The sequence below is a fragment of the Enoplosus armatus genome, chromosome 9, assembly GCF_043641665.1.
Source record: "Enoplosus armatus isolate fEnoArm2 chromosome 9, fEnoArm2.hap1, whole genome shotgun sequence".
NCBI classification, from domain to species: domain Eukaryota; kingdom Metazoa; phylum Chordata; class Actinopteri; order Centrarchiformes; family Enoplosidae; genus Enoplosus; species Enoplosus armatus.
This window is the reverse complement of record NC_092188.1, coordinates 1,954,671-1,980,227: the sequence shown is the minus strand read 5'-3', so window position 1 is coordinate 1,980,227 and position 25,557 is coordinate 1,954,671. Positions and strand designations below refer to the sequence as shown.

The 25,557-nt window shown below is 44.2% G+C and overlaps 1 protein-coding gene across 1 annotated transcript in view; it reads right to left on the bottom strand.

Moving 5' to 3' along the window:
* The window catches only part of mef2d (myocyte enhancer factor 2d), an 81,909-nt gene extending 61,480 nt beyond the window's left edge, over positions 1-20,429 (bottom strand). Inside the window, exon 1 of the mRNA XM_070911349.1 lies at positions 20,309-20,429. The gene's annotated coding sequence lies outside the window, so the exon portion shown is untranslated. The remainder of the gene's footprint in view (positions 1-20,308) is intronic.
* Between the last annotated feature and the right edge of the window lie 5,128 nt (positions 20,430-25,557).

The window sequence follows — 25,557 nt, the reverse complement described above, 5'->3', positions numbered from 1 at the left end:
TGCAAATCTGCCTCCCTCCCGAGGACGGGGTAAATTAAAAAAATGACAAAGATTTTCTCTGGTGTGGCTCCGCTGTGAGCTTTCCTCTTGTGTGACCTACATTATTGAGGAATTCTCCACATTTTTGTCACACTCTTGACAAATCTCGCAGCATAATACAGCTCACAAGATGAACATACACATACACACATCTATCCGCGCTCGCACATTATCTGCGCCAGCATTCAAACAGGCGTCTCGTTAATCAACACTTTCACAGCATCAATTTGAAACCACAACGCTGGAACACCGATACAGTGAATATTTTACGTGCACTTCATGTTAGACGTCAAACCGTCCAGGAGGGTTTCAGTCCTCTGTGATAGCAGCTGTCCCAAAGCGTCTTTAGTGGATCAAACTAATTCACAGTCCATTCTCACCCACTGACTTCCATTTAAGTCTGCACCATCACAAACAACATTATGATCCAAGGGTTTCCTGCAGTGACCACCTACACTAATATCATAAAAAATAAATACACCTTAATGAAATAAAACATGTCAGAGGCCTAATTTCACTCAGCAAACATCATGTATTTCAGGAGCATGGCTAAAAGTTTAGACTGACCGTGATCCGGGCGACTTGCCTGCGACGTGTTCGTTTAGTTTGAGGACTAATATTTAAAATTTTCAACTGAAATGCTTCCCAATCAACTTGGTACATGATGTTTTTTTCCAAAAAGTTTTTCCTCGTCCACATCGAGAGTTGAAGGACAGGGTGAGTCGTATGTTGCACAGACTATAAAGCACTTTGGGTTAAACTTGTGATTTTGGATGTAAAAATGTTTTCATAGACAAAGAGAAACGCTCTGTAGCTACTTTTTGTGCTGTTGATTTGGACTTTTTCACTACCCCTACACGTTGGCACCAGGCGATTCTGCACGTTGGCGATCTCAAACGGCTACAAGAAGTAAAATCCTTAACTTCATTACCCTGAAATCCTGCAAGGTGATGACAGTAAATTGCATTCAGCACCGGCTGGTTTTTCTAAAAAGGCTCAGACAGTAAATAGATCTGCTGCTTGGAAGGTGCGAGCTGGACGAGGCTGCTAGTTTGCATGTCATGCTTTTAGTTTCTGTTCATCATCACATCCTCTGGGTAGAAAAAGTGCCCTCATCTGACATCAAAGTCACTGTTCTGTGACAGTGAAGGTGGGATTGTTCTTGTGCTGCAGCCACATTTTGTTTTTTCACAAAAATTGTGAATGACTAAACTCACAGTTCCCTGTGCATGTTTTTCTACCAATTAACAGTCATAAAATCCAGGATATCGGCCTTGTTAAATAAGCGTGTAACACTTGCTTAAACTTTAGATCGGCTGTAACACGACCTGCTTTAAAAGACCGTGAGGCTGCAGCCGAATGCCTTTGTTATGTTTTATCTTTCATACAACAGCGCTGGCCGGTATGTATCCTGCACCTCTGTCTCATCTTGCCCGGCCTGGCTCTCCCAGTCCGGGGGAAACGTGGTATCTCCCGGCCCCAGGAGCTGTCACAGCTAAAGGTTAAAGGTCAAGAGCAGCGAGACGAGCCCTAACAGACGCAGCAACCTGTTCCCTTCAACTGTCTGCCTCCCTCAGCTGCCACCGCAAAGGCTCCAACCCCCCCTAAAGCCTGCTCTGCAGCTCCAAGCCCTCTGCTTTTCCAGGCCGCCACCGTCCACTCGGACACAGGAACAGTTTCAGGGACAAATTATTAACGTCGCGGGGCTCTTTTACCGCTTATTTAAGCTTCTCTACTATTCCTCTACTTTAAGATTAAAGGTTGTTTTAAGGTGATATTCATTAAATTGATTTCTCCGTTTCATGATAAGGAAAACAAATCTCTTTAAACTTTGTCCATGTCTCCCTGTGTACAGTACACCATGTAAATGTGTTAAGTGTAGAAGTAAGCTTTTCCTGTCTCCCTGCCAAGCCCCTTAAGGGAAACAGGACCTCGCTGCGTTAGCCTAATTAATGTTCTATGCTTGTTGCTATATTATATTTTAATCTATAAAGTAAATTAAAGCCATAAATCACTCAACACCTGTGACTCCCACGCCAGCATGACCGACTGGAGAGCGGAGAGACGGCAGACGTTTAGCTTACGCCTGGAAAAATAAAAGCAGACATCTGGAATTAAAGATTCATCGATGCTGATTTCAAAAGAGTTGAGTTCGGACTGAGACGTTTTGTGGAGGAAATAAATCTCATTTAAATTATCATTCTTGTTTGAAGTTGGAAAAAATGTTTCATGGCCAAAACCAATTCTTATTTCTCCGAATATAAACAGCCTCTGCAGGTTTGTTGGAGACAAACACCACAAGGAGAAGAAGGTAGCGTGCTCGCTGAAAGACCTGCAGTGTGAGCGGTGAAGCGTTTGAGGTGTTACAGGATTATTTCATGACCCTGTGTGACTGGGACTGGGTCTCCAACCTCAATACTGGTGCAGACTGAAGTGTGTTCAAATCAAGTACTCGAAGCTGCCATCGAATGTCTGCTTAGATCTGTAGATTCAACATCTGGTTTACTTTAGTTCCCGATTTAAATCTAAATCGCCGCCCACGTCTCGTCTTTTTTCAGAGACACAAGTAAGTCTGGCGTCGTGCTCATTGACGGCTGTTTCCCACCAGTTAGCGAAGTAGTCGACCAATCAGAGCTCAGCAGGCGGGATTAAGAGTGGGTGCTTTATCTTCCCGCATGGCGACGCAGCTGTACAGGTTGTTGCAAGTCGACTTACGGAAACTGATATCTTTCTCCAAAAGTCTTAGCAACCACTACCAGAGGAAATGATTGGTTAGGGCGATAACAAACCTCCCTCTCAACAACAAGTCATCTTACACGGAGACAATGTCAGGCAGATCAGTCTGATCATCAGGAGACATTTAAATCAAAATACAAGACAGCAGGCCTCTTGTACGGCTGCTTGTGAGGAATATGTTTTGGCCGTGAAGTAGCCGTGTATTATTACTGTGTGTGTGTACTTCTGTTCAATGAAGTAAGGGCGATAGAAGCATAGTTTGGTTCCATAACACAGGCAGAAAGAGGAGCGGCTTTCAAGCTGTCATCCATTTTTAAACGTTTGTTTGTCTTCAGTTTAACCCTTCGTTAGCTTCATTTTCATCAAGTGACAGTCAACTGACAAAGCAGAGGCTCTGTTGCTATGGTTACCCATACTTTTATATCCTGCGAGGTCTGATTTAGAACGGTCCTTAATCTGTTGACGGGAACTATGTCAGAGGTGTCCCGTTACAGCAGGAACCCCAAGATAAATCTGAGGCGTCGAACGTGTGTTTATATTTCACAAAATGATGCCTTTTTTTCTTCTAACTTCTCTCTGTTTTCACCTCCTCAGCCTTCTAAACAAATATCTGAGTAGTAAAAATAACTCTGGTTGCTCCTGACTCATGTTTTGAGTCGGACATAATCACGAAGGGTCATGAGCAGACGTTGCTTAATTTTAGGTGGGGAGTCACTGTGTTGCGCGGTTTAAACAGATACCTCACATGACATAAAATAGAGCTGAGACAATTAGTCGATTCATTTGGTAGATCGATCGACAATTTACCGAAAATTTAACAGCAACTATTTTTATAAATCGATTATTCTTCCTGCGAAAAATATAGTAAGTTATATATCTTTGGGCTTTTGGACTGTTGGTCTTTTTGTGTACCAAAAAGTACTGAAAGCTAACCATGAATATTTTTGTTTTCTTTTCTTTGTTTTTCTTTGAGTGGTTTGGCTTTTTTGTTGAATGAAGAAGAAATGTTTCGGGTTTCGTAGATTAACGGAGAGCTTCATTTTGGCACTAGTATTGATAAAATGTCACATGACTGCCAGCCCTCATCACACTCTGAAGATATTAAACTTATTTTTCGGGATGAGAGCAAAAATTTGGACATTGTTCTTGAAATCTTTGGGCTTCTACCTTTTTTTTATCGTTTTGTTTTGTCCGACTTTTCAGTGACGGAGGCTTTACTGTACGAGCAGGAAAGAGGCGAGACCAGACCGCCATGGCGCTCGACGCAGGCACGAGGCGCTGTGTTTTGCACAAACAAATCCCCAAAGGCGACGAGCCGTTTGATGTGCAATGGGGCGTGGAGGGCCACACGGAGCCAGCCCCCCCCCCCCCCCCCCCCCCCCCCCCCCCCCAACCTCCACTAGCTCCCTGACATTGACTAACACTAACCCTCACACACACACACACACACACACACACACACACACACACACACACACTTCTCAGAAACAGCTGACGTTTTAACAGGCTTACAACAGCTGACAGGCTACAGGTGGGGCAGAGGGGACCCTTCATAAGCCCTCCACCCCCCTTCCTCCTTTTAGTGCCCGGCTCATAATTCCCCTCAGCAATCCACACACACACACACACACACACACCTGTTGTGACTCCAGAGGAATTGTCCTCTGTGAAAAGCCTTCCTCCATACTGCATCACCCACCTACTCACACACACACACACACTCTCCCCGTCAGTGCATTAAAACAGGGCTTTATGACCCTCCAGCGTGTGTTGGAGTGGCTCGGGAGTGTGTATGCTGTGTCCGACTGTAACAACAGATGCTCCCATGGACCAGAACTACGGGCTAAAAGCACTAAGCTCCTTTGCTCTGCTTCGCTGGAGCCGGTGCCGGCATTACGGTGAGGAGAGAACCACGCTGTCATGTTAATCCATAATCATTTTAACCCACAATACCCAGGTTTTCACTTCAATCACCACCGTGTACAATCACAATGACGGTTTGACCATATGATGTGGATCTTATAATCCGGAGGTCACGCTTGAGTCAGGAAATAATACGACCTCTAAATGGACTTTTTATCACGGGGTATTAACGTTTCCTCGACTGTTGAGAGTGAAACTTTTCTGCAGCAACACAGCGAGATGCTTCCTTTGATGGAGACTGAACGGCTCCTCCTCATGAACGTTCTCCCGACGCTTTTGTCAGACAAAGTTTCCTGCGAAGTGAATTGTGGTGGCGCGCAGCCGGGATATTTAGGACGACGAGTATCGGTTTGTAAAAAGGAGCAAAGCTGCGAAGAAGAGAGGGGATTTGAAAGCGCAGCACTTCTTTGGATTGGATGAGAAAACCATGGGGTGAAAGAAGAGAAAAAACACATCTTTGGATTATGTATTCTTGCTGGGAGTGCAAAACAGAGCAAAAAAGAAGTTTTCATAACTTCTAGTGCAGACTTTTTAACCACCAAATCTGTTCTTTCTTCTCTTCTCTCATCATTCACTGGATACCACTAACCTGCTGCCTGCTGTGACAAAGGAAGTGATTTATCACCAGTCATTTACATTCTGTTGTAGAACTCAAAAGGCACAAGTGCAGCTAAAAGCATGGAGCTCAGGTGCAACACTGCCCGAGTCAGGGGTTGTATTCTCTGTGTAACCAGAGCAAGGCATTAAAAGGTACAGAAGTTACAGGTTCAGCAAAGCTATCGATGCTGCTGCTGAAGACCAACATGTCCACTGAAAGGTGTTCGTCATAATCTGTCAAGATCAGGACGAACGTCACGCAGGGGGTGGACAGTCTGGACACAATAACATGAACGCTGAGTAAAGCTGAGGATTCAGACTGTGTGTGTGTGTGTTCAGTCCAAATTAAACAACTAGTTGTTTGTAACTGCCCTCAAATACAAGCAACAAATAACTTTCCAGAAGGCAGTTACAAGCGTTCTCTGGCTCGACACCATTTTTCCGTGCCTTACAATACGGCTACAAATCAGCGCTACGTAAAAAGCATTTTTTGATCTGACACTGCTGTGGTTTGGTTAGGTTTAGGCACAAAGACGACTTGCCCAACATGGTTTGGTTTAGTTACTTGTTGTTAGGAGAATTTTTGAACCAGCATGATGTTCCTCTAACACGCAAATGGAACCAAGATTCAGCAGATTTGTGAGTTCAAGTGCAGCCTATTTATTTTGCTATAAAAACGTTGTCTTTGCATCTTGGATGAATCCAAAAAATGTCTGCTTTTACGGCAGGACAAGAAAACAAGAGGTCATTTAAAAAGAGTTAGACTGAGCTGCTCTCCAACCAGAGACTTTAGCACCGCAACCTCTGAGGAGGGAGGTCAGGTTAACAAAGCCTGTGACTTCAAGTAGATTAACTAAACTAAACCCAACGTTGACCACAGAGGTGGCAGATCAGAAAACAGTCATGAAACTTTTGTTAACGGTTGTGTGCGTTTTGGAAGGCACTGATGAACTACGTCTTCCTGCTGATGTGGCCATCAGATCAGAGAACGCTCACATTTTTGGAAACGCAATGCCAAACAACAACCCATGCTGTTATTCAGTGCTGCGGACTCGCTGTCGAACCACCAGTAAATCTGCTCTGCAAAGATGAGGTACTGTGTGCTTTTCTGATCACAGCACACGATGATGCTGATGAGAGCAGCGTAACATATTATTTTTTATATTTAAAACATATTCTTATCTAGTTCTCCCCCTGCTCTTGTTTCGCACTCTCTTTGCCTTTCTTGAGAAAGCAGAAGGACTCTTTCTCTCCGAGCCTGGTGGTGTTCCAGCTGTAATGTGATAACCAGTTCAATAACATAAACAACTGCCAGAATCCTCCAGAGGAAAGATGCAGGGAGAGAGTGTGTGTGTGTGTGTGCATGAGTCAGTGGGTGGATGTCTGTGTGCGTTTGGTTTTACATGGGAGCGCATGTGGGCTGGAGAGCAGGAGAGGCCTGGGCGAGAGGTGAGGACGAGTCAGCCATTGAACACCATCAAATAAAACGTTATCTAATGCCTGCACTGACACGGCCCGCCAGAAAACAAGTACGCTCTCTATCGACTGAAAGAGCGGCTGTGCTTTTGCCCGCGAAAAACACTCCTCGCTGACGCCGTGAGCTGGGTTTTGTACATCAGAGCAGAGAAATGGATTTCAGCAGTGCTTCAAAGAGCCATCAGGGTATCTGAGCACAAATTGAATGACTTCTAAGACCTTTTTAATAGCTCCAAAAGAAGGAAAAATACTATTTCCGTGGCAAGAAGAGCTAAAGGGCAAAGATACTTCAGACTCAAATAATAAAAACAAACAAACAGAAACTCTTCTGTCTACAGCCACCTCTTGAGCTGGACTATTTAACAAAGCTGTGTACATTTTGAGATATGAAATCAAATATAAAGACATATAATCACTCCATCTACCCCAAATTACATTTAATCCCACCCACCCTACAAGTCCACACATTCTCAGATGTTTTTTTAGATTCTGAATTTCGAAAAACAAAAATATAGTAAAAAAAAATATCTCTTTCTGGAGCTTTCAACAGTCTTCATCATTGGGCAGATGGTCCACCCTCAACACAATGAAGTCCACGAGATGCATTGTTGAGATTGTTTTGTGCATTAATGACAAAAATAAAAAAGGTTATACATGTAATTCGGTATTTGGGTATAAAAATCTCAACATGGATCAAACAAACAGGATATAACATGTTGATTAGTGAGCGTGAGGTGAGGTGCTGCTGGGTGGATTGTTTTACCGTTGGAAAGGGCCAGGCTAGCCGTTTCCCCCTGCTTCCAGTCTTTATGCTAAGCTAAGCTAACTGGCTGCCAGTGGTATCGATCCTCCAACTCTCGGCAAGAAAGCGCCTAAACTTGTTTCCCGAATGCCAAAGATCTCCTTTAAATCAGAATGTTGTTGATGCTCTGTAGTTTATGGACACAAAGATCTTGTAAAGCTGCTTTGTGTTAAGACTAATTTTAACTCCAATGCAAGTCTGGCTTTATCTGTTGAATATCAAAAACAATGTATTGCCAAATGGATGAGATTGGAAAGTCAGGTAATCGTAATACGATGCCCAAGTGTTGAAATGATACCCAGCCCGAGAACTTTACAATGTCCTTATTCTGCTGAATTATGCATTTGCACAGTCAAGCTCTGAAAAATCTCCTTCAACAAGGATGAAACAGCACAAATACACATTGTGCACCTCGATAATACTCACACACATGAGCAGACACAGTGTATGTGTTCATGCATGAACACACATACACATGCCTGGAGTCATAGCAACATCACATGCACATACACAAACATGAGGAAGTGTGTGACTTTGGAAGCATGGAAAGGGGATTTTTCTTCTTCTCCTTCTCCATGGAACCATTCCCAACTCTGGGTAATGACTATTCTACAACAGAGGAAGAATGAAGAGGAATAAGCTGCTTCCCTCCTGTACCCCCCCTCCCTCTACCTCTACACACACTCTTATTCCACGTTAGCTCGAGGCTAACTCAATGAGCCCTGCGCAGATGGTCCCATAACACCACCACAGCTGCACGACTATAAAACGACGCCACGCCCCAGCGAGGAAGAGGTTGATATACATTCAAATATTCAAATGAGGCCGTAACCTCTGTGCCGCGCTCCGCTGGAAGTGGAAGAGATGTGTGGGAGGAATTTGATGTGTGTGTGTGTGTGTGGGGGGGGGGGGGGGGGCTAGATGACGAAGATGAACAGCAAGGAAATGCCAGGACCTCAGATAAAAGAGAGGCAGGGTAAGGGAGAGAGGTGAGAAAGTGGGAGGGAGGGGGAGAGAGAGAGGTTTAGAGAGGGGGGGGGGTGAGAAGCCTGGGTGTAGTGTTTCAGCTCCTGGCTCTGCTGCTTGCTATTTCAGCTGTGCCTGAGTGCTGGCCAGCAGCCCCTGCTCTCACGCCATCGTAACCCCGTCAGTATGGTGGCACGGCACTTGGGCTGCGTTCACACTGCAGCTGAGAGTCTCCCAATTCTTGAAGATCTGATTTGTCCTCCTCAATGTGATTGGCAAAAAAAAAAAAAGCCAACTGAAGTCACAGTTTCTTCCTCCAATCTGGACCACATGGATCTGTGGCACCGGATCAGATCCTAATGTATTGTGGCCTGCGTGAGGCTTCCGTCTCAAAAAGCACCGCGGTGACTAACTTCATTTCACGTCATTCATCGGAGACGATCGTCAGGAGTTTGGCACCGAGGCAGCTCGGCAGAGCCAGCGAGAGGAAACACGACAGGAAAGAAAGCCAAAAAGCGAGTTGGTTGATATTTAGGGAGACGCCTCGATTCTATAAACAAAACCTGCAGGAATGAGGTGAAGCCAAAATCTAAATGTGTCAGAAAGAACAACACAAACAGCAAAGTGACATCTTTAATCACTCACGCAGCATCACTGGCAGTGTTACGGGTTTACAACCTATAATAAAGAAACCGAGATCCCGTCACGAAGGCCAGCAGCGTGAGCAGCCTTCATCTTCAGCACTTCTTCTTCCTCTGTCTGTATCGCGAAAGCGGTGAACATTTTGGCACTCGTAATAAAACAATATCTGGCAAAAAGCAACTTCATCAGCATCAGTTACTATTCCAGTTTTGAGTCAGCAAAAGACCTTTGATTATGAAACATTTCTGCTTCTGGAGGCAGAATGAGCTGTGTTTTCTGAATACTGAATGATGCATCAGAGGAAGAAACGCTTTCCTAAAACAGATGTATGGCATTTCACAGAGGAGAAAAAAAAAAGAAAAATCTCTTCTCTGTATCTCTTTTCTCTTGCAGCTTCCTCCGGTCTTGTAGGTGTGCAGCGCTCCTTGATCCTCGTTCCAACTTCTTCAGTTTTTCGCTCACGTCTTCCTTTGTAATCTTTTGCGATGCACTGTTCTCGGAGCTCCCTGGAAACAATACCAGGCAGACCTCCAGTGAACCCTCGGTGTGCAACAGTGGAGCCTGCAGCTTCAGTCAGTGGACAGAGAAGCTTTAATCCAAGCCGAATATAATGCAGCCGATTGTTGATTCTGATTCTCGGTAATCCTCCTGGTTTGTGCTGCTCTTACTGGATCTCTGGCAACACCAGTAACCTCTGAGTCCAGCTGTGTTATGAAATATTGAGTTTGGAGTTATGAAATGTTTCACACACACGTGACGCAACGAGAACAAGGTCACTGCTGTGACACCCATATCAAAACTAGGACAGGTTCTGTATTTCTATCAAACATCCGTAGGACATTGTAGTGAGAATGAGAGCTTCAAGTACCATGTTGGCAGGCTGGTGCTCTGCTTTATTGGCCTTTAGCAAGACACTAAACCCCTCCGACCTCCAGGGTTACTGCTCTGTAGCTAAGCTAAGGTGACCTTGACCTCTGACCTTGTATGGATGAGGTTAAGTAAAGGTTTCCTGAAGCAAATCAATAAAGTCTCACACATTAAAGGTATTGTAGGTTGTGTATTTCAATCAAAGGTTTACGTATACGATGGTTTAGGTACTGATAGCAAATGCGTGTATATGTGACGTAATATTATTACATTAATTAACAGCATAAACACAACAGAAATTGTATCCATATTAGAGACATGTCCAAAAAGACCAGTGTCTCCGACGACTCCTGCTTTCACTTGCAGTGCTGTTCATTTGGTTTATCACTTTTCTTCTTTTCACTCTCTTTTTAAAAGCTCCAAGACTATTGAGAACGTAATGGAATTTTAAATGAAAGGCCGTATTGCTGAAGGTTGCCAGAAGCTGAACTAAATGGATTCAAATTGAATTTAAGTGGATTTTGACACCACGGCCCAGTCAAGGTCAAGCCAGGCCTGGTTTTTTTTGAGCGGCGCTGCAGCCCTGAGAGTGCCGCGAGTCCCCGCTCGAGCTCCTGTTATTTAAGGTCAATCCTGCAAATTGTGTTGGGTTTAAGTTGCATTTAACCTACATAGATGCCGTAGGTTGTGTCTTGATCCAGGACCACTGGCCTCTGATCCCACCACACACCGGATACAATGTCCATTTGGGTAGCTTTGCATCGGATGACCTCTTTGGTTGTTACGGAGTATTTTAAAAGAAGGAAAATACAACTTAATCTGGATAAAGTGCTGCAGCGAAAGGGAGGAGAGTGAGATCACAAAACAGCACAGACACCCGGAGATGAAACGTAATGAGAGTCCTACAGATTCCATAATCCCTGATCAAAATAAATGTTACGTGCGTTCAGTGTTTTCATTTGCTCATCTGTTTCTACCTCGTAGCCAAAATGAGGTCAGCACAGATTTCCATTTTGGCTCCAAAGCTGGTTATTTCCAGCAATTTCTTCCGAGGCGGACCGGATAAATTTAGTGCTCTGAACAGGATATTTTTAGCAAAAATCAACAACTGAGTAGGGATTTACCACACAGGTTTGGTTTTTTTTTCCTCTCATTTCCGTTTAAATTTTATGTAACAGATCTTGATGGAATGATTGCAGTGAACAGTGTGAACAGACCTGGTGAGCTGTGTGACTAATGTTGCTCAACAAACAAAATGGAAATCACTCCACAATTAAATCATCACTGAAATCAGAGTAGTATTATTTCCTCAGCGCGGGTAGGAGGTCGGCATTTAGCTCAAGGGCACTTTGGCCGAACACTCAGATACAATCCTGCGACCTTTCAGACTGCAAGACTCTTTAAAGTCCAGGCCACCCTGCTGCCCTACTTCCCCAGAATCCATCATCTGAGGACAGAGCAGAGGAGTGCTCCGCTGCTCTGTTTATCTGGGAGATGAATGGAAAGTCTGCGGTAAACCACAGAAGGTTGATTATAATTTAGGCCAGGGTGACAGTCAGAGCAAACTCCAGCAAACGCTCATTTGGGATCCAACTTTCCCTTTAAGCTCGGAGGCTGCGCGAGCCACTCGTGCTGAAAGCTGAGACCTGCAGTCGCGACTCGTCCAGAGAGCCACAACATATCAGGTTGTTTTCATAGCAATACAACTTCCTGTTCACATTTCAGTGATTAACATAAATAAAGGGCAGAGTACCAGTTTACAGGCAAACTATTAAAGGAAGGACAAGGAACTAGAGCTGCAGCAATTAGTCCATTAATCGATTAGTCGGCTGAAAGAAAATTTATTTTTCAAGAAGAAAAGTCAAATATTTCCTGGTTCCAGCTTCTTAATCAAAAGATTCTCGGCTTTTCTTTGTCATTTATGACGGTAAAAGAAGATTCTTTGGGTTTTGGACTGTTGGTTGGACAAAAGAAGCAATTTGAAGAGGTCACTTTAAAACAGCCCCAGGAACTAAACTCAAAAACCAGTTCAGGAAGTTTCCACCACATCTGAAGACTCTGACTATTAGGCAAATTAGATCACTAATGGCTCAAAGAGCAACAAGACAACAGAGTTCACATATTGTTCTTTGTATGGAAAGGAGACCTGCAGTAGTAAAGAAGACCAGAAAGACAAGATGTGGGTCTCCAAACTGTTCAGGCTTTACAAGTAGCCGCAAAATGAAAACGACGCTATGAGAGTGAACCGAAACAGTAAGTGAACTGAAAACAAAGGGGGGCTGCAGATTCAGGTGGCCCCCTCTATATTTCTCTATTTTCAGTATCGTAATAGCACCAGTATCAAGACCTCTCAGCGCTGTTGGCAGCCTCTAGGCTTCAGTTTTGTTAAGAGCTGCAGAGTTCTCGGACCAATCCCTGTTGCATGGGAACTACGGACCGTGCTAAAGTCAGACCTCGGTTCCCCTGGGTGAAATCCACGTATCCAAGTATCCTGACTTTCCTAAAAAAGGTTTCTGGGTTCCTGGAAAGGTTCCTGTGATCAAAAAGGACTAAAAGGTGTAACTGTTGCCCCCCCACAGCAAAGAGCCTTGTGGAACAAATATATATTTTCAAGACACTGACAAACAAGATTAAAGTATTTAACATGAAATTTATAAGTTATGTCACTTGTAAGGCCAAACATCTCAATCAGATCCCATCCCAGAATAATTCCATCAATAACGGAGCTCTAACTTGAAAGAAGTTTATTTCTGAAGAGAAATCTGGCTGCTGTTTGAACGAGATGATGAAGAGCAATAAAAAGAACGAGTGCTGACATGAAAGTGAGGCACATTTTGGGATTCTATTAAATCTGAGTCATCTTAAGAGCTCTGCTTATGAAATACTTATGCATTTAACGATTGAATCATCTGTGTTTGTTAAATATTGGATGATGAATTTAACATGGATAACGGATATGTGCAGACATTTTATTGACCCCTCAGATACTGATACAACAATTTCTCTGAATTCACTAGAGTCAAATGAAGACAAGCAGAAAGATAAATTTCAGTGTATTGCAGCATCAAAAAAAACCCAAAGGAGAATCTCTAATGATCATCTAAAATAATTAGGACGTTTTTATCAAATGGTGGCTCCTGCCATCACAAGAAAAACATACCAGAGGCTGTCTGACGAATCCCTTTACTCCTTCACTGTTATTTAAACAAACCAACTTAACAACTCCCGGGAGACAGATGACATTCTGAAACACATCCCTCCTCGCAGACAAATGTGATCTGTTTGCACAAAATGCTTTTAAGACTTAATCATTAATTTCCTCAAAAGCTTTTGGCAGGATAAGTATGCTTAAAAATGAAATTTCCAGTGGTAATCTGCAAGATTTTGTCTCCATCCGGCACTCATCGCTGCTACGCTGCACTTCCAGAGATCACCTGTCAATCTAACAGTGTGGGCGGATTCTGGATTTTCTTTTGATGACGTTTAGGATTCTGTAATTGGTGCTGTTTTCTTTTGTCTCTTCAACCACAGAGACGCTGCTACCTGCAGTTCTTCTTCATCTCTTTATTTCAAACATAAAACACATCGCGTCTGGGCTGCAGACGAAGAAGGGAAAAACTACCAGGCAGCGAATGTTTAGATCCGTATGTAAAAAAAGATTTCATGACCAAATGAATACGACAAACATCCTCAGAAAGTATTGATATTGATTTGACAACACTGACAACAGGATCAGAATATAATGTTGAATAATTTGGTTCGTACTGACGTCTCATTGAACTGCAGAAGAAGAATGTTCAAACAATATTTAAGATGTCAAAATCACAAAGTCACCAACAGATTCTGGTGATTATGATTAAAACAGATTTGTGAAATCACTGTGTCATCATCACTATCTAATAAAACCTAATAAATACAATTATTGAATCACTGCCTGGAACAAGTCCAGCTTGAATGACGAGTAGTGTTGAAAGAAAACAAGGTGGACAGAAAACTTTTCATTGGCATTTTTTAAATTGACTAAACAATTAACAAATGAATAGAAAACTAAGCTTATAGTTGCAGCCCTAATCCTTAAAGTGAAAAACTGCTTTGTGACAGAAACGACCAAAACATTTAGATGTATTTCTATGGAGATGTCACAGATCTCATTACATTTCTCTGCTAATAGAATTAGTACCCGATCAAGAAGGAGGTAAAACAGCAAAGATAACACATATGAAGGTTCAACATCAGCTAGAAAATTGTGATTTGTCCGACAGAAGGTCAGCGAGCCTCCAGCCTGTCCGGCAGCAGCTGAGGAGCTCACCCAGACTGCAGCCCGTCCAACACAAACACAGCTACACTAACAACAAACCGGCATCGGGCTGTTTGATCATCAACACTCCACTTCACAGAAGCACACACACTTCAGTCCTCCTCCTCGGGGTGGGTCTGCTTCACCTCCCTGCCCTCCGGACTGAAGACCCCCCCCCCCCCTCTTCCCTCCTCTCTATGTGCTCATTACCTTAATTGATGTTTAACCCGTAGATCAGCAGCTGATGATGGCTCAATTAAGAGCTTGCTGGAGGACAGGGATTAGTCCTGTGTAAGTAAGGCGGTTTGTTGCCCTGCAGCCTCGGCTCCTCTGGACCCTAATCCCTCGCTTCGGCCCCGGGGGTCAGAGCAGGGAGGACACGCTGGCAAATAGCGCCAAACGGGCTACACCGAGGAAACAATTACACCATGCATGTACTGCTAGGTGCCTTAACTAATTATTTTCATTAACAATTAACCTGCAGATTGTTTTCTCGGTTAGTCAATTAAAGAAATCTAATGTTTGGTCAATAAAATGTCACCAAATAGTGGAAAACGTGGTGCTGAAAAGTCTATGAATTGCTGGTTTTGATGGCGTTCAAAACCCAATGACTTCACCGAGACCGCGATGATACGGCTCCACGTCCTCTTCCAAGCAATGTGATATACCAACAGGAAACAACCCCAAACCAGCTCGAGTATCTCGTTTCATACAGTTCCACGGTAGACTGGCGTGGATGTCGGCAGTTAATGGAGCTTTTTTTTTTAGCCTCGCACATAAAAAGGGTCCGAGAGCTAAACACAGACTGGACGGGGTGGATGCTCAGATTCAGTTCAATTCTTCAAGTGTTCCCAGCTGGGGTGGAAATAAAAGATGGGAAATCACAGCAGGTTCATACTTGGCCAGAAACACAGGAATCAAATGCATTTCAGCCCCTCTGATTTCTTAAAACTGCCAAAAGAGGTTGTAGCCTGGCGAGACGACGTTTCTCAATGAGCGTTAAGTTTCCTTCCAATAATTAGCAATATTTGCTCCCGCTTGGTGAGTGTGTTGTAGCTAAAAACAATCACGTCCATTCATCCATGCCTTCGACTGATTATTATTTTCATTATCTGCTCTATAGCTTTTTTTTTTTTCATTAATCGATTTACTGTTTAGTGTCTAAAATGTCAGAAAACATGATCCCAGAGCACACGTCGTCGTCTAATTGTTTATTTTGAATGAGTTAAAAATCCTAAAGAGATTCAGTTCATAATCATAAGAAGATAGAAACGCTGATTGTTTGGTTTCTTCATTTGACAAAACACCTATTTTCCAAACTATTAATTAATTGAGCTTAAAGTTAATTCTTGACCTTGGAAAAGAGCAAGAAATTCCATTAAAACATATATTTCAATCTTCGCTGTCAACTCACTTTGAGAATGACTCGAAGAGAACAAGTTCATTTCTGGCTGAAGCAGCATTTAGTGCCCATCCACCCACTCTGCCATTAAAACATGTCTCACTACACTGCCGCACGTGAGCAACTGCTTCGCTGCTAATTTGGGCATGCGAGATAGAAAATGAATCAAATCCCAAACTGTAACACGCTGAACTTTCCCACTCCGGTTCAGGCCAAAGGAAACAAACAGTCGGTGTGATGATCAGCACCAGGAGTGCAGAATCTCGCCCGGTCTGGTTCCTCCACCCTGCAAGCACAGACGGGAGGGAGGCCATTTTGCAAGCGCAGCAGGGGGAGAGTGGATTGTGAGGTGAGGCTTGCTGCTGCTACTTCCCACATTAAGTGGCTGATGGTCTCCTCTTTGCACAAAAACACCTTTGGCTTTAAGTTCCATTAACGGAGATGGAGTGAGGACATTTCTTTCCCTCTTTCAATGTGCTGGGGTAAAGCGCTGCCCTGCGCTGATTGAATCATAGCCATAATAGCAGAAGGCAGAGGCCTGCTGCGCGGCTGAGTTCTTCCTGTTCTCCTCGCTCAGCGTGGGAACAGCCGTGGACAAAATCTGCCCTGGAATCAGCACACAAAAGAGGCCATGAAAGCAACACGACCAGAGCAGGTAGTAATTGCTCCTTTCTGCTGAAATGCTCCGTGCGTTTGAAAAGGGGCACCTCTTGTGGCGCGAGGCTTTCAGTTTGACAGCAGTGACGGGGGCATGCTCGTCTAACCCGACTTACAAGAAGGATTTGTTTTTTTTTACCGTCGTGGGACGAGAGCATGGGTCAGCTGCAGGCGAGCACACGGAAAACACATGTCCGCTAAGGCCGCTCTATTGTACGAGGCCGAGGCCGAGTTGAAAAGGTAAGCAGCCAAATCAATGAGGTGGCAGGAGATTCGCCCTCCGCGCCACGGTGGCTACAGCAGCTCAGCTCACCTCTATTCAGCACTAAACCTCACCAGCTTTCTTCCTCCCTTTCTGTCCGGTTTCCTTCGCGATAGAATATAAAATAAACCTCCGGCTCCCACAGTGTGCTAACGTCAGCCTGGGCCTCACCGGTGATTAAAGCCCATCAATAATCAGCCAGCAAACAAATTGATTAGTGAAAATTAGACCCCAGTTAAAATTACAGTCCCGTGTTCCGCTGTGAAAGTCTGGAGGGTCTTGACTAATGGAGAGCTCTGGAAAATCTGTCAGGGAATTAATGTGTCGCTGCTCACTTGCTCTTTAGTTTAATTCAAACGCATGGATTGGACCTTATTCTATCCCCCACAGACCATCTCTACTCTACAGAGTCTCAGCTTTCACACAGCCAGCAGCAACATTGAGGGCTGCTGTTTCTGTTTGGTAGCACTGAAAATAGTGAACATGTCCATCACGTGTTCCCACAGTCCAAACTGACGTCTTAAAAATAAGATGTTCAATTTACAGTCATTTAAAACAAAAAATATTTCAGCAGTTTAGTTTGATAAATGACTCCAAGGAATAATCAATTGGCAACACATTTGTAGATTCATCGTTTAAGGACTAATCAAATCTGAAACTAATATCCAATCTGCATATTGTGTGTCATATATATATATATATATATATATATACATATCCACTGTTGGCCAGACGAAACAAGACACGTAAAGAGGCTTCCTTGGACATTTCACAATTTTTTTCTAAAAAAAAAAATAAATCAGCAGATTAATCAATAATGAAAATAATAGACAGTTAGCTGACTTCAGTACATCAGGCACACATGGTCAAAGATCTCAGAGGCTCCCTCGGTCACTTCATCGTGCCTCTGACAGACTCTGACGCTCTCTGTAATGTCTGGAGAGAGCGACGGCCGACTGCCTGTGTTTGCAATTCAGCAGGAAGCTGTGGCAGGAGAGAATGATTGTACTTCCTCAAATTAACAGAAGCAGGGAAGGAGAGGAGGGGCTGAGTTTTTTCTTTCCCCCCACTGTGTTTTGACTGTAGCCAACAGAGCACACAATGGAGCACATGGCTGAGCTTCAGCGAGGAAAACCAAAAAAAGAAAAAAGAAAAACAGTTTTCCTCACAGACTCTGACTCTGGGAATTTGGATGGATGTTCAGGAGAATTAATTCCAAGATTATTTTCACTATAAAAACTGTCTCCTTAAGTTTTGTCCTGGCAGGGAGCTTTACTCTGTCGATGAGAGCGGCGTACAGCCTCGCCTGCAGTCACGGTTCTCAGGGACACAAAAGCCCATTACTGGAGCTGAGCCCATAACTTATCTGCAGCTTAAGCCCCTTTTCACTGAACAAGTCCAGTTACAATATTTTGTTCAATTTATGGATTGTGTCCCTGTGCGAGTACATGAGTGAAGAGGCGAGTCCTCCGGAGACTTAAGAGAGGGAGAGACTCTGCTGCATGAACGTAACGTAAGGAGACGGGGATCGGATCTTAAACCGAGGTCCACGATCAACATCTCCTCCTGAGCCGAGGGAGATGGTGACGGTGATAAAAGGCCTTCAGTAAGAGAGTCGGCATGGTCACATCTCACAGTGAGAGGTAGGGGGAGATAAGGTGCTGTGTGTGTGTAAGGGGGCGGAGGAGGGGGGGGGGTCAGAGATCCCATTAGCTTTGACATCTTGACAACATCAGAAACAACAGAGCGTTTATGTTTTTTGTTTGTCAGCCAAAACCCACGCTCGCTCACACCTCAGACAGAACGAACGAACGCGACATGAACCCGTCTCCATGGTGAAATCTGACAAAACTCACCAGTGTTTATTGTGAAGCCGGAGTTTAACCAGTGGGGTTAGTGCAACTTTTAAGCGCTGGTCGCTTCAAACGGGCACCGGTTTGAAGATTTTGAGCTTTAAACCAAAGCAAAGCAGAAAGATGAGGGAAGGAAAAGATCTGATGCTGGCAAGTCTCGTTGTCTCTGGACGATGTTCTGAATCCAGGAGACAGTTGCGGTTTCTCTTCAGACCTCTAATTTGTTAGTTCCTGGGACGCAGCATCACTTTGTGAGTCAGCCTGGTTTATCTCAACACAGGAGTCTTGAATCATAATTAGTTAATTCTTCGATGAATATTTACAGTTTGGGTATTTGCAGCTCTACTTGCACTCAGAGATTCAGCAGCAGGATGCACGACATGTTTGTGTGTTAAGGTATATTTTTGGGACTCAAACCTGCAACCTTCTCCTGAACCATGAAACCACCCAGCCAAAACGGAGACTCCCCGGTTTGTTGTCCATCCCATCAGCCAGTTCACCCCTGCACCTCTGCACAACCTGTCTTATCTGGACAAACACTCATCTGTGGTTGCATTGAGCCTCTGAGGCGACTGCGTCCTTCTGCCAAAGACTCACAAAGAACCACTAATCTGCTCTCCTGTGACTGCTGGGACGCTCACCAGCAACGCTCAGCACCCTTATCTGGACTGTCTCCCTCGGGTTCTTGTGACACCTTTTTGGCAACTTGGACTTTACCTGCAGGCGCCGCTGAAACACTCATCTGTCCACGTCGCAGCACGTCCCCCTGCTGCACTGGATAATGATGTCACAGATAACAGTTCCTCCTGCCTCCTGACATGAGAGTCTTCTCTCCAGACACATATTCTCATTGTCTTGTTGCCCTCTAATCCCGGTCACCTGCCTCCCTGAGATCCTGCCAAACCAAAGCCGGATGTGGAGAAACTGACAGAGAGGACATTTATCATCCCAAAGAATCTCAGAGTTAACTTGACGGGAGTTTTATTCGGTTTTATTGATGCCATCATTACACGGCTGCTTCCACGAGCAAAATGGTTTCCGGGTTGGAGGAGGAAATTAGAAGTTTGATGGCACTCTCTCCCGGGAGGAAAGCAATTACGCACAGCAATGAGAGCACAATTGTCGGAAATGGGCTCATGAAAGAGACATAAAATTATTCGACAGACACAATAGCTTCAAGGATATGAGGAAAAGCATCCAATATGTTTCTTTTATAAAAGGAACACAATTACACCAAATCACTACAGTTTGTCTTGAGGCAGAGGCAGCGTTCGGTCTCTTTATCGGCCCACTTCACCGCAAAGTAAACCTGTCATTTAACGCGTAAACGAAATTGATGGCGCGATAAAAGTTGCCAATAAACTAAACGTGCGTTTCTCAGAGATGAAATCCATTTGCAGAAATGAAGAGGAATCGTGTCAAAAGCAGGCTGACACTTGTCGTAAATCGTCCCTGACAGCTCCTAATGGAGTGTTATTACTGTTGCGCACACGGCTCAAACCCACCGGCGGCGGGCGGTTATTTACAGGAGGTCTGCGGGAGGGAACCGCGCAGACAGGCAGTGAAAATAGAGCTTCAGCTGTAACACCGATGTTAACTTAGCAAAGTACACGAAGCACCGCGTGTCCTTGACACAACACGCAGAGGCAGGATGAGGCTTTTCAGGGAGCCTCGCCGGAGTTCCCACAAACCACAACACCGGCTGTCAGGACGGACCGCGCACACAGGAAGACGCGACAGATGAGGCAAACGGTGAAATGCGGACACAAGCTGGCGAAGAGCGACTTACCGGAGCAGTGTATCCACATCTGTTTGATGAGACGGGGGGATTCAACCGCGTCACTTTGTTGCATTCAACACGTTCAGGCGGGTTTTCACGCAGACGAGCTGTAACTCTCCGCCGACCGCGGTGGGCTACCAATTAAAAAAACCCTTCCTACTTGATGCACAAGGTAACTATTTAGTTATGGCAAATGGTGCCTAATCTATCCTGTGGCAGCGCTCTATGATTGACAGGAGCGCGGCCAATGGGCGTGAGCTGTCCGCGCCGCTCCGACCAATCAGATCGCCCGCGCGGAGTTGGTGGAAGGTGAGCTGTGAAGTAGGAAGGGCTGATGGCGACATCATGCGTTAAGAGTTGATATCCCTCCGCCTGTCATGTTTCGGGAGCAGCGACTTCACTTTGACTGTTTTATTAATATGAACCAGCTGAAATCAGAGCCGACAACAATCTCAACATGTCGTTCAGCATTTGTAAAAATGATTTAAATAAAACAGGTTTAGAAATTTAAATACAAAAACCACGAAGGACTGGATGCCGTCATGTAGAGCCTTAGAGAAGATATTTAAACTGTACAGCAGAGGATGATAGCAACTAAGCTGAGTCCCGATCTGACATTCATTCACATTTATCTAATTAATATTTATTCTCTTTATTAGACACAGATGCTTCATGCTGTAAAGGAAAATGTGGCGGCCTCGGCTGTTTCTTCACTGGGGTTCAAACGCCCTACTTTATCTGCTCACGGCGGAGGAACACGATGTTTACAGTGAGGTGAACGGTGACGTACAGTGACAGATACAGTGTGGCGCGTGAGGCGCGGTGGCGACACATGTACAGACATTTACTTTCGCACGAGCGCACGTTGGGAGTTTTGAGAAGGAGCGCGCGCAGAGGACGCGCGGGGTCTATTTTATACCTTTTCACTATTCCCACTTTCTACTGTATGCGCGTGAGGCCACGTCACGTTACGTCAGCGTGGAGGAAGTGGCCTGGCTGGGAGATTTAAAGTCATACGGCTCGTGCATGAGATGTTTGTTGTTGTTGTTATTTTGGCTCAGAAGTGAAAGTAGTGGAGGAGTTGGTTTAGTCACTTAACATTAATGGACCAATCAAATATTAGGCGACTTAATTTTAACACATCTCATACAAGAAATACAACAAATAAACTAACAGATAAATAAAACAATAACATGTGGAGACCGAATGAAGGTAAACAAATAAAGTGGGCAACTGTATTTTCAGATATATACAAAAATAAATACTGAATCAATAAATAATATCATTCTTTATCATAAAATATTGAGATATTTCACTCATTTACAGTAAAATGTTGCTGAACTCAGTTGAAACTTTCACACATGGTGAGTTAAACAGTTTAGACCGGCCAGCGAGTACACAGTCCAACTTGCAGTGGTGGAAGAAGTACTTAGATTTACTTCAATAAAAGTACTTATACAACAATCTAAAAATACTCCATGACAGGTAAAGGCCCGGGATTCAAACTCAGAACAGAGGTGTTATCATTAAAATGAAAAGAAGTTCTTGTTCTGAAGATAAATGTCTGTGATTGATATATTATTATATATGACATTATGAGATTGTTAATACTGATGCAACCGAGTGCAAGCAGCATTTTACTGTTGTAGCTGCTCGAGGTGGAGCCACTTTTAGTCCTGTGGTTCCCAAACTGAGGGTCGGGCCCCTCCAAAGGCCACAAGCCAGAAAGGTTGAGAATCACTGATTTAGTCACTCCAGTAGGAGTGGCAGAAAAAGAAAATACTTTTAAGTACAGTCGGCGAGTAAATAGTTGCTTTCCACCACTGCCAACCTGTCGGCTTGTACTCGGCTGCACACATACGTTATGTGCAGCTGTTTCGGGGGCCCTGCGCAGGGTTTGACCTCAGGTCAGCCCTAACAGAGGAAATGAAAGATAACACGAGTGGCATCAGGGATGTGGCGTGTGTACTGAAAGGTAATACAGCAAACCAGAACGCATGGTACTTCAGACAACAGTTTGAAGGGTTTAAAGTCGAGAATCCTAATAAAACACACAACCTTTGCCTGAACGTGACGTGTGGTCGTCTCTCAGAGGGAATGAGCCGCTCAGTCTGGACCGACCTGTCACCAGTGAGGTAATACAACACATGGAAGCGGCAGCACACAGCAGGGAACAGACAGCTGACTCATGGAATGATACTCAAACATTTTACAGCTGCAACTTCTCCAACATCACAAGGACTCTTTGACTCTGCACGTTCGGGCTTAAATCACCGTGTTTGTTTTGGGTGCACTGTTAACTGTGGGTGTAGCCGTCAAGGTGAGGCAGGGGGCTTTTTCTGACCACACCTTATCAATAAGTGCTGTGTTTGAACCTGACCTGCTGAGGGAGAGAAGGGAAAACATTATACTTAAATATGTCTTAATGATTTGTTAATGGAGTAGATGAAGAACGAGGGAGAACTGAGAGTAATGAAGTAACTAGTAGTAGTAGTAGTAGTAGTAGTAGTGGTGTTGACACCAGCTCAGACACAGAGAGAGGCAGTGACACACAGAGAGATTACACAGTGTTTTCTGCTTTACATAAGAGGCTTATATGATGTGCGGAGAACTGCAGCAGTCTGATGGACGTCCCGCTGCCTTCCTCTCACGCCGTCCCGCTCGTACAGCTGGGTAGTCCAGCGGTCAGCCGCTTGGCCCCGGGGTCAGGGAAATACCGCGGGAAAAATGACAACAAACAGCCCGGCCAGAGTTAGGAGTAAAAATAAAACAGGAAACAGAGACCCTGTCCAGGGCAGGACACTCAGATCTACTGATCCCGCTGCTATTCAGACTATAGTATAATTATTACAGAGCGCAGATCCCGCTGCAGTGACACAAATAGGTCTTTTTTTTTTTTTTGGTTCAAATCGATATCAGATATCAGCAGGACTTTTCATTCAGCCCGATCAATAACTACAGTTTGGCGCCCCCTGTTGAAGCAATGCTGAAGCATTTAGCAGCTCACTGGGTTCCAGGCATGGCTTTAATGTCAGAATCATTTTCCAAGATGAAGAGCCACTTGATGTGTTCTTTCATATATGTCAAATACTTTGATGTGAAGTCAAAGAAAGAGCCCGACACCAGATCCATAAAGAACTGGCCTGTGGAACTGGCCTGCCGAGAGCCCTCAGTCCCATCCAGACCTGATCACCCAACATCAGTGTGGGACCTCACTGATGCTCTAGTGGGAGCAAAGCCCTGCAGCCAGGTTTCAAAATCTGATGGAAAGCCTGAAACCAGAAGAGTGGAGGCTGTTGGAGCAGCACGTTAACAGCCATAGTGTCAACTATCACACATGGTGTAATGTTCAGGCATCCACATACTAATAATATTTCTCTCACTAAACATATCTACATGGTGCTTTTATTACTTGAGCTCATGTTTGTGCAGACTGCAGCTCTGGGATGAACAACAGGCTCAGCTGGTCGTATTTAGCAGAGAGTTCGCAGATATAAACAAGAGCTCAATAACCCCGCTGTTGTCTTTCAGCCTGAATATTCAGCTCACAACACTCTGGAAGATTGCTAATGTGTTCGGGAGGGCGTGAGGTCGCGGTGGCTGGAGAACACTGCAAAAATTACCCCGCTGTTATGCAATCACGTGGAGATGCATTTTGAATGATTTGCTGATGTGAAGGATACTGAGAGCTGCTCCATGTTTGTGCTGTGACTCCAAAAGTTCAACCTTAAATGATCAACCAAACACTGTGGCTGTTGTTGAGGTCGCACAGTAAGTCTTTTTTGGAAGAGTGCTGCTTAAAATCATAATAAACCATGTGCTGTTCGAAGAGAAAGGATGCACAGGTAACATTAAACTGTCATTTTATCATCCGAGCTAGCGGTGTCGCACAAAGGATGCTCACTGCGGTCCGTCGGTACACCTCTTTTGTTCAAACGAAAGTATCTCAACAACTATTGGATGGATTTCCATTAAATTGTCTACAGACGATCGTAGTTCTCAGATGATGTGTCCTGATGACTTTCGTGATCCCCTGATCTTTCTTCCAGCACTACTACGAGGTTAACATCTGTGGTTGTAAGTGAAATGTCTCGACAAATACTGCATGAAGCGCCGTGAGGTTTGGTCGAGGCCTGCGTGTCCCCCTCCCGATAGTTTGTTTGGTGATTCGACTCTTTTCATCTAACAAAATGTTTAATTGTTTTAATGACATTCCCACAAGCTGTACTGGGTGTTTAGTGCTAATTAGCAAATGTCAGCACGCTAACATTAAACATCGTACCTGCTAAACATCAGTATGTTAGCATGTTGGCGTTAGCATTTAGCTCAAAGCCCCGCTGTGCCTCAGTACAGCCTCACAGAGCCGCTAACATGGCTGTAGTGTGCCATGACACTTCCTGTTGGGGTGGGTAATAAACAGAGACAGAAGAAATAAAATAATAATGAAACATAATTATTTGACACTGGATGTCATGATGTTATTGGTTGGTTCAAGCTTAGTGTATTTAAGTTATATTTTGTTTTACAGGAAGAAAACATGATTGGATTTTAATGTAAGAATACAAAGAATTCTTTTTTTTTTACATATATTTGTGTCATAAATTATTAGACAGGTGCACAATATGACTGGGGATGTGATCTAAAAGGGTTAAAAGGGGATTTTTCATTTCATCTGGACTTTGAATAAGACTTACCATAATTGCAGAAGTGCTATATGCTTCATGTGATCTCTCAGATCTGTGCACTACTTTGAGGTCAATCTCATCGTCATAATCGTGCTTAAAGTCTGCGTCTGAGTCATCTGATACATACACACTTGTTAGTAGGTCCGTTCACTGTTTAATTTTTACGGAGTGAATGTGTTTGTTTGAGCTGCTGTAAAATAAGACTTTGTTGAAGAGTATTTTGTACATCCATCTGTTTAAACGAATGTGTGTGCACGCGGACTACTGGCTTCAGACATCCCCCTGCTGCATGAGCATATGCACATCCAACTTCCATAAGGTGAAATCCTCAAAGCGCTTAAAAAATAATGCAATATTTCATCTCAAATGGTCTAAATCACGATCAAAACTCATGAGCCGTCCTGCTTCTCCACACACGCAGACCTTGAGGCACATTTATTTACCCAAATCTGAGACTTAAGCCGTGACCCAGGACTCCCTGTTGGCGGTTCACACGAGGGCCGCGACCTCACCATTTGGGACCGGCTCTGCGAGTGTCCAGCTGCTAGATTAGTGTTTTCATTTGGACACTGT